The sequence below is a fragment of the Macaca thibetana genome, chromosome 14 (genome assembly GCF_024542745.1).
Source record: "Macaca thibetana thibetana isolate TM-01 chromosome 14, ASM2454274v1, whole genome shotgun sequence".
Taxonomy (NCBI): domain Eukaryota; kingdom Metazoa; phylum Chordata; class Mammalia; order Primates; family Cercopithecidae; genus Macaca; species Macaca thibetana.
The window spans coordinates 67,813,182-67,822,542 of NC_065591.1; positions in this window are offsets into that span (position 1 = coordinate 67,813,182).

Consider the following 9,361-nt stretch of genomic DNA (forward strand, 5'->3'; position numbering starts at 1 on the left):
GGGCAAGAGCCTGACTCCAGTGGGAGCCACTGTGAGGGTGGAGTCCCAGGCAGGGGACCCTCAAGCCTGGGTGCAGGAGGGGTTCCTAGAGCCCTCAGATCACACCTGGGGTCGGGGGTGTTGAGCGTCTCTGCAGACAGAGTGGAAAGGAGCAGCTGGAACACTGGTAATGTTGGGGAGAACAGACCCCTTGGCTGGGAGGGCATCTGCTGTCTCCAGCACCCTGGCATAGAGCGGATCACAGTCTTGGGTGCTGGTGGAGAAGACAGACGGCCATGCTGTCACTTCACGTCTGGTGTCTCATCTGCCCCTCACCCATGAGGTGTGCTTGGCTGTGTCCATGTGAGAGGAGAGGAGACAGAGGTGCAGAGGGGCTCAGGAGTGCATCTGTTTCCCAGCATCCCCACCAGGTCAACCGACCCCTGTGAGCACAAGATGCTGGTGGGGAGCTGGCTCCCCTCCTCCCAGCCAGCCCAGTGAGGGGTGACTTGGACCCTCTGCAGATTCAGCTGTTTCCCTAGCCTCATTTTCCACCCCATAAAATGGACCATGGGGCTGGGGGTGCAGGCAGTGGACAGCCACAGAGGGTGTCAGGCAGGAGGGTGGCGAGGCTGGGGCCTGTGCTCCGGCAGTGCTGCTCAGTCTCCAGCCTGCTTCCCAGAGTTTCCAATTTGGTAGGTCTGGGGTGGGACCTGAGGGACCCAAGCAGGTGCTGGGGTCACCATTCCTGGGGTGGTGGTGGGAGAGGCAAGTGGACAGAATGAGAGCCCTGGAGTGAAGGGCACTGTGACCTTGACCCAGGGGCCCCTGAGCTGCCGCAAGGGGCTGCCTCTGTCCCCTCCAGCCACATGGAGAAACAGGCCCATGGGGCAGGAAGACCCACAGTGAGGCGGTGGTGGCAGGACCCAGAGGTGATCTAAACCAGCTGGGCTCAGTTTAGAAGATGCAGCCCCTTGTCTCTGCAGCCAGACTCTCTTGTTCTTTTCATCTCAGCATTTACTGAGGCCTTCCCTGCGCCAGCCCTTGTATGAAACTGAAACAAGCAGGACCACACAGGGTGACTAGAGCTGTCCCAGAGGGAGCCCAGGGTGCCGTGGGTACTGATTTGGGGCCTCTGCCTGGAGAAGTCAGGGAGGATTTGCCACAGAGGGTGGTGAAGGATCATCGATGTTTCCAGGCTGCCCAGGGACAGGCAGGAGGGATGGAGACATGCAAGAAGACGGCCACGTGGGGAGTGTGGGCTACAGGGCGGTGGCTGGGAAGGAGGGCAAGGTGCTCGGGTGCAAAGAGGAGCAGGCTAGGAGGGGAGACTCCAGAGCAGGTTGGTGGCCAGACCAGAGGGGCTGTATGTGCCAGCCTGGAGCTATGCTTGATCCTGCAGGCAGTGGCGAGCCACAGAGGGTGTTGGGAAGGAGGGTGGCGAGGCTGGGGCCTGTGCTCCAGCAGCGCCACTCAGTCTCTAACCTGCTCCCCAGAGTTTCCAATTCGGTAGGTCTGGGATGGGGCCTGAGGATTTGCATATAGGGAGGGGGGACGCTAAAGCGGGTGGGGAATGATGGCACTTCCCATTCATGGAGATAGGAACCCAGAGGGGCTCAGGACAGGGGGATGAGAAGAGGAAGTTAAATCTGAGGCCCCTGTAGGAATCAGATCCCTGTGGTGTCAAACTTCTGCCAGGCTTGAGGCTGCGGAGGGGTCTGGCTATAGAGGAAAAGCGGAGGAACCTGGGATACAATGGTCCCTTCCCCAACCCAGGAGGGGTCCCTTGCAGGCCTGCGGCTGAGGATGGCTCCCTCCTCCAAGAACCCAAAGGCACCACCACCTCCAGCTGCCACTGCCTAGGGGAACCAGGACTGAGACCAGGACTCTACAGTCAGACCTGGACCTGAGTCTAGTCGCCTACTGCTCTCTGTGACCCTGGGCAAGTCCCACCACCCCTCTGAGCCCTGGTTTCCCATCGAAAATAGCTAAAACAGTACCTGCCTTACCGAGCTGTTATGAGGGCTGGGGGATGGGAAAGTCCTGGGTTAACTGTACACCCCTGGACATGCACGTGTTGCTCTTATTGTTATTATTATTATTGGAAAAGGGAGCCTAGTGGGAAGATATGATGTCTCACCCCCAAGGAATTATAAATGGTGGCATTTCTGGCACCATAATAAGTCTGTGCAAGAAATCATTTGTGGTGGGGGCCCTAGGACACTGGGGGCCTCATAGTCCTCTGTGATGTGGCTCCTGGCACAGGGCCTGAGGCAGGGCCACCAGGCCAAGATCTGAGCTCTGCTCTCTTCCGCACAGACTAAATATTTGTGTTGCTCTTCCCCCAGCTTGTCGGGACCCAGGAGCCTCTCTGGTAGGGAGAGGGGAAGACCCTGCCTCAGAGGGCAAGGCAGGCGAGGGTGGCAGGATTGATTACAACAGGCCCTGCTTGGCCCAGACCCCACCGCCCCCCAGCCCCTCGGAGGCCCGAGCACAGCCAGGGAATCTGCCTCTGACACACAGCAGGACCGGGGGCAGCCCTGCCCCTCTGGGCCTCAGTTTCCCCATCTGTAAAGTGGGGTTGAGGCCAGGAGAGTTGGAGAACCTGACTTCCAAAGTCCTTCTGGTTCTCTCTCCAGTGACTGAGGCCTCCCTGAGCCTCCAGCCCTTAGTGAGCAGAGCCGAAAGGGACCTGCAAAATGGGACAATCCCTCTCGTGCTGGGGGGTGGTAGGACCCAGCAACAACATGGATGGATGTCCTCGGGAGATGGGAGGCCTTGCAGTGGAGGCGTCAGGCTTACCCAGAAGCATCCCCAAATGCCACTAATTCTCCCTCCTGCCCAACATAATACATGCTGTGGCCATTTGTAAGCACCTGGTCTGTGCCTAGCATCATGGCAGGGGCTATCACAGGAGGCCAGGCCTCCAGCTCCCCAGGGAGTGGGGGTCCCACGGAAACAGCCTGATGGGACCAGCCATGAGGGTAGGCAGAGCTGTGCCTGAAGAGGAGCCTAGGTGCCAAATCCTGGCATCAGGATCTTCGTGCTGATCATTTACAAGACCTCGACTCTGCCAAAGGCTGTCCCAAGCAATTGACCTTACCTGCTTCTCTCAACATCCCAGAGAACAGAGGACTGGCCTGGTCCCCATTTTAAGGATGAGAAAACAAAGACAGTGGTCACCCAGGGATGAAATAGTGGAGCTGCGCCTTGATCTGGCTCCAGCGTCACCCACAGTACCTGTTTCTTCAGTAGTAATGATGCCACAGCCTACTCACAGGGCATGTGAGCAGCTAGGCCAGCAAGGGCCGTGTGTGCCCTGTGCGTAGGGCCTCAGAAGTGCTCAGTAAGGGCTGGTTGTGTGCTTGCTACCACAGCAGGGGCTCAGCTGCAGGCCAAGGGCCAGGCTTCCATACTCCCAGGCAGGTGAGTCTGGGGCTGCTGCTGTGAGTGTTTCTTAATCATAGTGCCTTCCAGTAGTGCCCCTTTGCAAGCTCCTTCCAGGGAACAGCTGTTCTGCCTCCAGCAGCCAGGCCTTTGCGGGGAGCCAGGTACCCAGGCAGAGGTGTGGTGCTGTGGCCTTTGCAACGCGTACTGCAACCCTTCCATGGGCCTGAGGCCTGGAGAGCTCTGAGTGAGGCCCCCAGTGCACACACGCACCAAGGGCAGCCCCCAGCACACAGGAGGTGCTCAGGAGACATGGATGTGGCAAGAGGGCAGGAAGGCCCTCAGCACAGGGCCAGGCATCTCTGCAGGCCTCTGAAGTCAGAACCGCTGGGAGCCAGCACCCATCAGGAGCAGCCTTCTTGTCCCGGTTTCCTTGTCTGTAAGTCGAGGTTAGCCTGGGGGAGGATGGGTTCTGGGGGCCCACCACTCACCAGTGAGCAGCATCCTTCAAGAAGCACACATGTCCCACCTAGAGCCTGGACCTGAACCCCAGCCTCGGGCTTGCGGGGCCACCCGCTCCTCTGGTACAGGCCCTTGCTGCCTTGGGCTTCTGCTGTGTCTGTGGACCAGGCCTGGGTCGGGTTCTGGGGAGACAGCAGGAGCAGATGGTGTCCTCGCGGACCCTGGTCCACCAGCATCTGCAGTCCCAGGACCACATGAGGTATGGGTGGGTGCTGTAAGGGGCCGGGGGACTCGATGGTGGGGCCAGCCCCTCTCAGAGGCCCACAGCCTCCTGGGAGAAGGGCTGCAGGGCTACAGGGCTTCATCAAGAAGGGCAAAGCTGCCCTCTGCTCACACTCCATTCCGGCTGTCAAAGGAGCCCTGTGTGAGGGCGGGACTGAGCTTCACCCCTACAGAGCCTTCCCGTGCAGCTCCCCTGGGATCCCACAGAGCTGGGCTTTTCCAGAAACCCTGAAGGCCCCTGTGAGTGTGTCTCCTGAAGAGACCTTGCTTTCCTCGCCCCGACCTTGGCCACACTGTCCTCTGCCTCAGTGTCCCCCTCCAGTCTAGCCAGGCCATGTTCCTCTTCCCCATGGGGCCTTCCCTGGGAGGGCCACCCTGACTCCATCCCCTTGCTCCTGACCCCAGGCCCCCAGCCCACTTTGCTTACCCCTCAATTACAGTCTCTTCCCCAGACTCTTGGGGCTTTGGAGCTCTGAGGGCTGGAGCCATTTAGCCTCAGCTCTTACACCCCAGCATCTGCAGAGGCTGGCTCAGTGGAGGTTTGTTGACTGACTATGTGACTGAATTATTCTTTAATCACAGTGGCTACCAGTGGATAACTCTTACTATCTGTCTGCTGGGTGCTTGATGTGCATTACCTAGTTTGAACCTTACAACAAGACAAAGAGGTGGGTGCTGTCATTCATCCTACTTCACAGATGAGCAAACAGGGACTCAGAAAGCTGAAGTAACTCACGGCCAGCAAGGGCAGAGCCAGGAGCCACAGTCAGGCCTGTGCCTGTAACACATGGTCCTCCCCAGCCCCTCCTGCAGCAGATCATCTCTCCTTGGTGCTCTTGGGTCAGAGGGTGCCCAGGTTACCAGTCCCTCACCCCACAGCAGGTGTGTAGTACAGGAGCTGGGGCTAGATTACCTGTGTCCTCAGCCTGCAGCACAGGGCAGGGCATGGATCCCAAGTTCAGGGCAGCTTTGGGGAAGGAATGGCAGGTTGTATAACAGGCACAACCCACCTAGCTTTGGCTGGGCCTGGTCAGCCAGGCAGGGTGCTGGAGGCTTTACACACTTGACTTCTCCCGAGTGTCAGGACAAGCTGTGTTCACCCCCATTTTACAGCCAAGGAAAGGGAATCACGGGGGTTGTGATGTGTTCAGGGTGACTCAGCTTAGAGGGGGCAGTGCAGGGTTAAAACCCTGTCTGTGTGGCTCTGACAGGCCATGCTCCTGCCTGCTACTCAGGACAGCCTCCCACAGAGTTCCTGCATTTCATGTGTGTTCTGGAGAGGGAGAGAGAGAGAGAGAGAGGTTGTGGGGGGTGTTGGCATCGGAGGTATGCTGTGTATGTGCAGGAGGTGGTGGGGTCTGTTTTTCTTTGCTCTTAAATGGATTGTACACCATGCCTGGACTTTGGCCTACACAGGAAGTGTTGATCATCATTCCCGAGAATCTGGATCGGCCCCTGGTGCTGATGGAGTCTGTTTGCTGGGAGAGAAGCCCCCAGGGGCCTGCAGGTCCACCCTGCAATACAGCAGGAGGGAAGGACAGCAACTGTCAGGAGGGAACAGCCTCCAAACCAACCCAGATGTCACCTGGAGCACAGAGCCCGCCCCATCACAGGCCTGCAGGACAACCCAGGATGAAGAGCCAGGTCCCAGGAGCTGGTCTTGGATCAGAGGGTGCCCTGGTTACCCACCATCTCTCACCCGGGATGTCCAGGGAAAGTCCAGGGCTGAAGAGAGCCAGGGTCTGCCTGTGGTGGCCTCCTGCCTGCTGCTCCCACTCCGCCTTGGGTCAGATGGGACTGTAAGAGAGGGCGACTCCCGGGGGAGGGGACGTGGGGAGGCAAGGGTGGTGTAGATGCAAGAAAAGAGAAATCTCGCACTTCAGGTGCAGAAAGCCGCAGCAGACAGTTCTGGAGTCTTCAAGTACTAGGCATGATGGACTTGTAGTGTCTTGAGTCCAGTGTCCTGAAACCTCAGGGCTGTGGAGTGGTTCAGAATGGAGGACCAGAATCTAGGAAAAATGGACTCTGGGAATCTTGAGTGTGAAGGAGGCTCCGAGGTAATGACATCTAACAGGCTGTTGTCCCGGCAGCCCTCAGGCAGCCTCCCACTCCACCGCCTTCTTGAGGGCTGCATGCTTTCGCAGATGCGCAGACAGTGGAGACATAAAATACTCTGATTTGAACTGCATCTGTGCCCAGGAGCACAGGAGGCTGGGCCTCTGGCAAGCTCTTGCCTTCACCTGCCAGCCTGAATAGGGGTGTCTGGGATGACTGTCCTGATCAGTCACGTCCTCCTCTTGCTCCTCCCCCATCACCCATCCCTGGCTCCCTGCCCCAGCCCTCCAGCTCCTCTGCTGGCACCCAGCAGGTAAGACAATGCGGACCAAGGGGCCGGTAAGGAGACTGTCTTCAGCAGCCACGAGCCTGGGGAGCAGAGCGGATATTGATTTGGTATACGGGAGCAAAGGGACCCGTTAAACGTGCGGCTGTTAAATTGCTCTGCCTGGAGCCAGCCAGCTCTGCGGGCGGGCGGGTGGCCTGGCGGGCAGGCGGCGGTCAGACCAGTCAGCTGCTAGCGCCCTGTTGGGGGTGGTCTTGGACACCTGGCAGGACCCAAGGCAACCTGGCTTGGACCCTTGCTGCCCTGGTACCCACAGGCCCCTGAGCTCCAGTCATACCCACCTCTTGGCATCCTCTGAGCATACTTCACTGCCACGACTGTTCTCACACAGACCCCTCCACATCACCTCCTTCTCCATCTCTTAAAATCCTACCCCACTTTCCAGACCCAATGCAAATGGCACTTCTTCCATGAAGTCTTCCTTATTTCCCACTCCCTACTCCCAATACCCAGAAAGGAGTAGGCCTTCCCTCTCCAAATCCCCAAAGCCCCAGGGCTCTGCCTGTCTTCAGCCTCCTGTCCTCTCTGCTATAATAACTAAGAGTTGTGTGCCCACTGAAGAAGACACCTGAGCTTCACGTGCTCCCCTGTCCCTCGCCCCAACACACACACAGGTGGGGCCTGGATGGCCAGGCACACAGGCGATGCTAAGCAGCTCACCCGGGGAGGGCAGGGTGGGAACGTGGTGGCTGATCTGTGGCCTGATCCTGATGGGCAACCCTTCCCGACACCTGCTCCTGGACTGCGCTTCCCAGGCCCTGCAACAGATGTCAGGAACTGCTCAGTCTTGAATTATTTCCTGTTCCTCTCTTGCAACGCCCTCCAGTGGCTCCCAGTCAAAACCCCCACTCAGTGAGAGGCCACTTTCATCCCTGGGATGCACGTTGTGGAGGCTGAGACCAAGCCCAATGGTTGGAGCCAAGCAGTCCAAGGTTTGAATATCAGCTCTTCCACTAATTATTCTCTAACATTGGGCCAGGCACTTCCCTCTCTGAGCCTTAGTTTCCTCATCAATAAAACAGAGATACTGGGTCATATCCCTTAGAACGGTTGTGAGAATTGGACAAGACAATTGCCGAAGAGGCCCAGAGAGGGCCAGTGGTTGTCTGGAGTCACACAGCAAGAAGCTAGAAAAGATGCAGGATTCCTACCTCCTAGCCCCAAACTCCCCTTACCCCGTCCAGCCTCTCTGGGTCTGGGGTTCTGGACCAGAGCCTGCATCATGCTGGGGCCTGGTCTGTGTTAACCCAGTGGCTGATCTCTGCAACCTCAGGAACCACAGACCAGCAGCTTGCACAGGGCTGGGCTTTGGCCCCTTGGTTGTTCCTCTGGCCTGGCCAGGCCTCCTCACGGGGCCTTATCTGTCCACTCTCCCCTTTCCCACCAAACTAATCTCTCCCTCTTTTCAGGAGTTCCTGTTTCCTCTCTGCCGCCTTCTTGTCTCCCTCCTCAGGCCCCATCTCTCCTGTGTCTCCAGCCAGCCTCCCACACTTGGTTCAGAGCCGCCTCAGAGTGGCTGGTGCTGTCATCACTGGGGAGTCTCCATCTTTCGGACTCTCTGAGTCTCACAGAGCCCTGTCTGGGACTGCTGCCTCTTAAACAGGAGGGAGATGGAGCAAGTTCTGGGAAGGGAAATCTGCTGGGGACAAGAATTCTGACACTCTCAGATCAGTACGCAGCCTTCAAAATTTTTGGGTGGGCCATTTGCCTGGGGGCCTCTACAGGGCTGGCAAGGCAGTGGTTTGGGGGTTTCTACTCCACAATTCTTGAGTACCAAGATCTTATGCTTCCAAATCTCTGAACACAATGAGATACTGAGCTCCCAGAGCTCTGAGGTCCTGGGAACCTCCATGCCCCTGTGATGCACCTGGCAGAGGCCCCAGCCCCCAGCTCCCCGGAGTGGGGCTCAGCCTGGTTGCATTCTTAGAGCCCTGACCTGGGGGCGAGGGGAAGCACTGGGACCAGCTCCCACTGCCCCTCTGTTGTCCAGCTCCTGGCCAGCCAGAAAGGTTCAGGGCTTTGTCACAGATGTGGGGACTGGCCAGTGGCCTGCTGAGTCAGGGACTCCCCAGGGTCTCCTGTCTTGAGCTTGAGGTCTCCCCTCCCAGCCCTCCAGCTCAGCCCAGGAAACTGTCTTCAGCTCTCCATGCAGCTCCCCCGAGCCTGCTGGGAGTGCAGACGTGTGAGCAGGGACGCACTTGCGCTCAGAGCCCCGCTGTGCTGGGAGCTTTCCTGAGGTCTGGAGCGAGCCGCCTTTCCTCGCAGAGCCTCAGTTTCCTCCTGTGTCAATGGTAACAATACTCACTTCGAAGGGCTGCTGTGATGACTTGGGCCAATGTGCTTAGAAGGTCACACAGCAGGTGCACAGTAAATGGTAGCACTTATCTCACGTGGCCACCCTTTCTGAGAGCCGTTCTTGGTCCCTGGTCTGGTTTCCCCCATTTACTTGTCCTGACAGAGGTCCAAATGACACTCCCAAATCCAACATTTCGGAGGTAGGTTTTATACCTAGCCCTGTTGTTGTGCTGCCCCCCAGATCCCAGGGCCCATGGGTGCATATGGCTGGTCCCAGCCCATGAAAAGGCCCCAGACAGGTGGGGGAGACAGATGATATGACACAACACAGCCCTCTTCAACACCTTGGTTCCGCGAACATTGGAGGGAGCACAGAGGCTGTGGGAACCCAGCAGAGGCCCCTGACCCAGGCTGAAGGTAGCTGGGGAGGGCTTCCTGGAGGAGGGAGCCATTTACCTGGCTTTTGCAGAAGAGGGCATTGACTGGCAGCTTGAGAAGGAGGGTGATGGCTGCTTTGAATGTTCAGAGGGTTGTGGGGAGCCTGAAGAGGGGCAG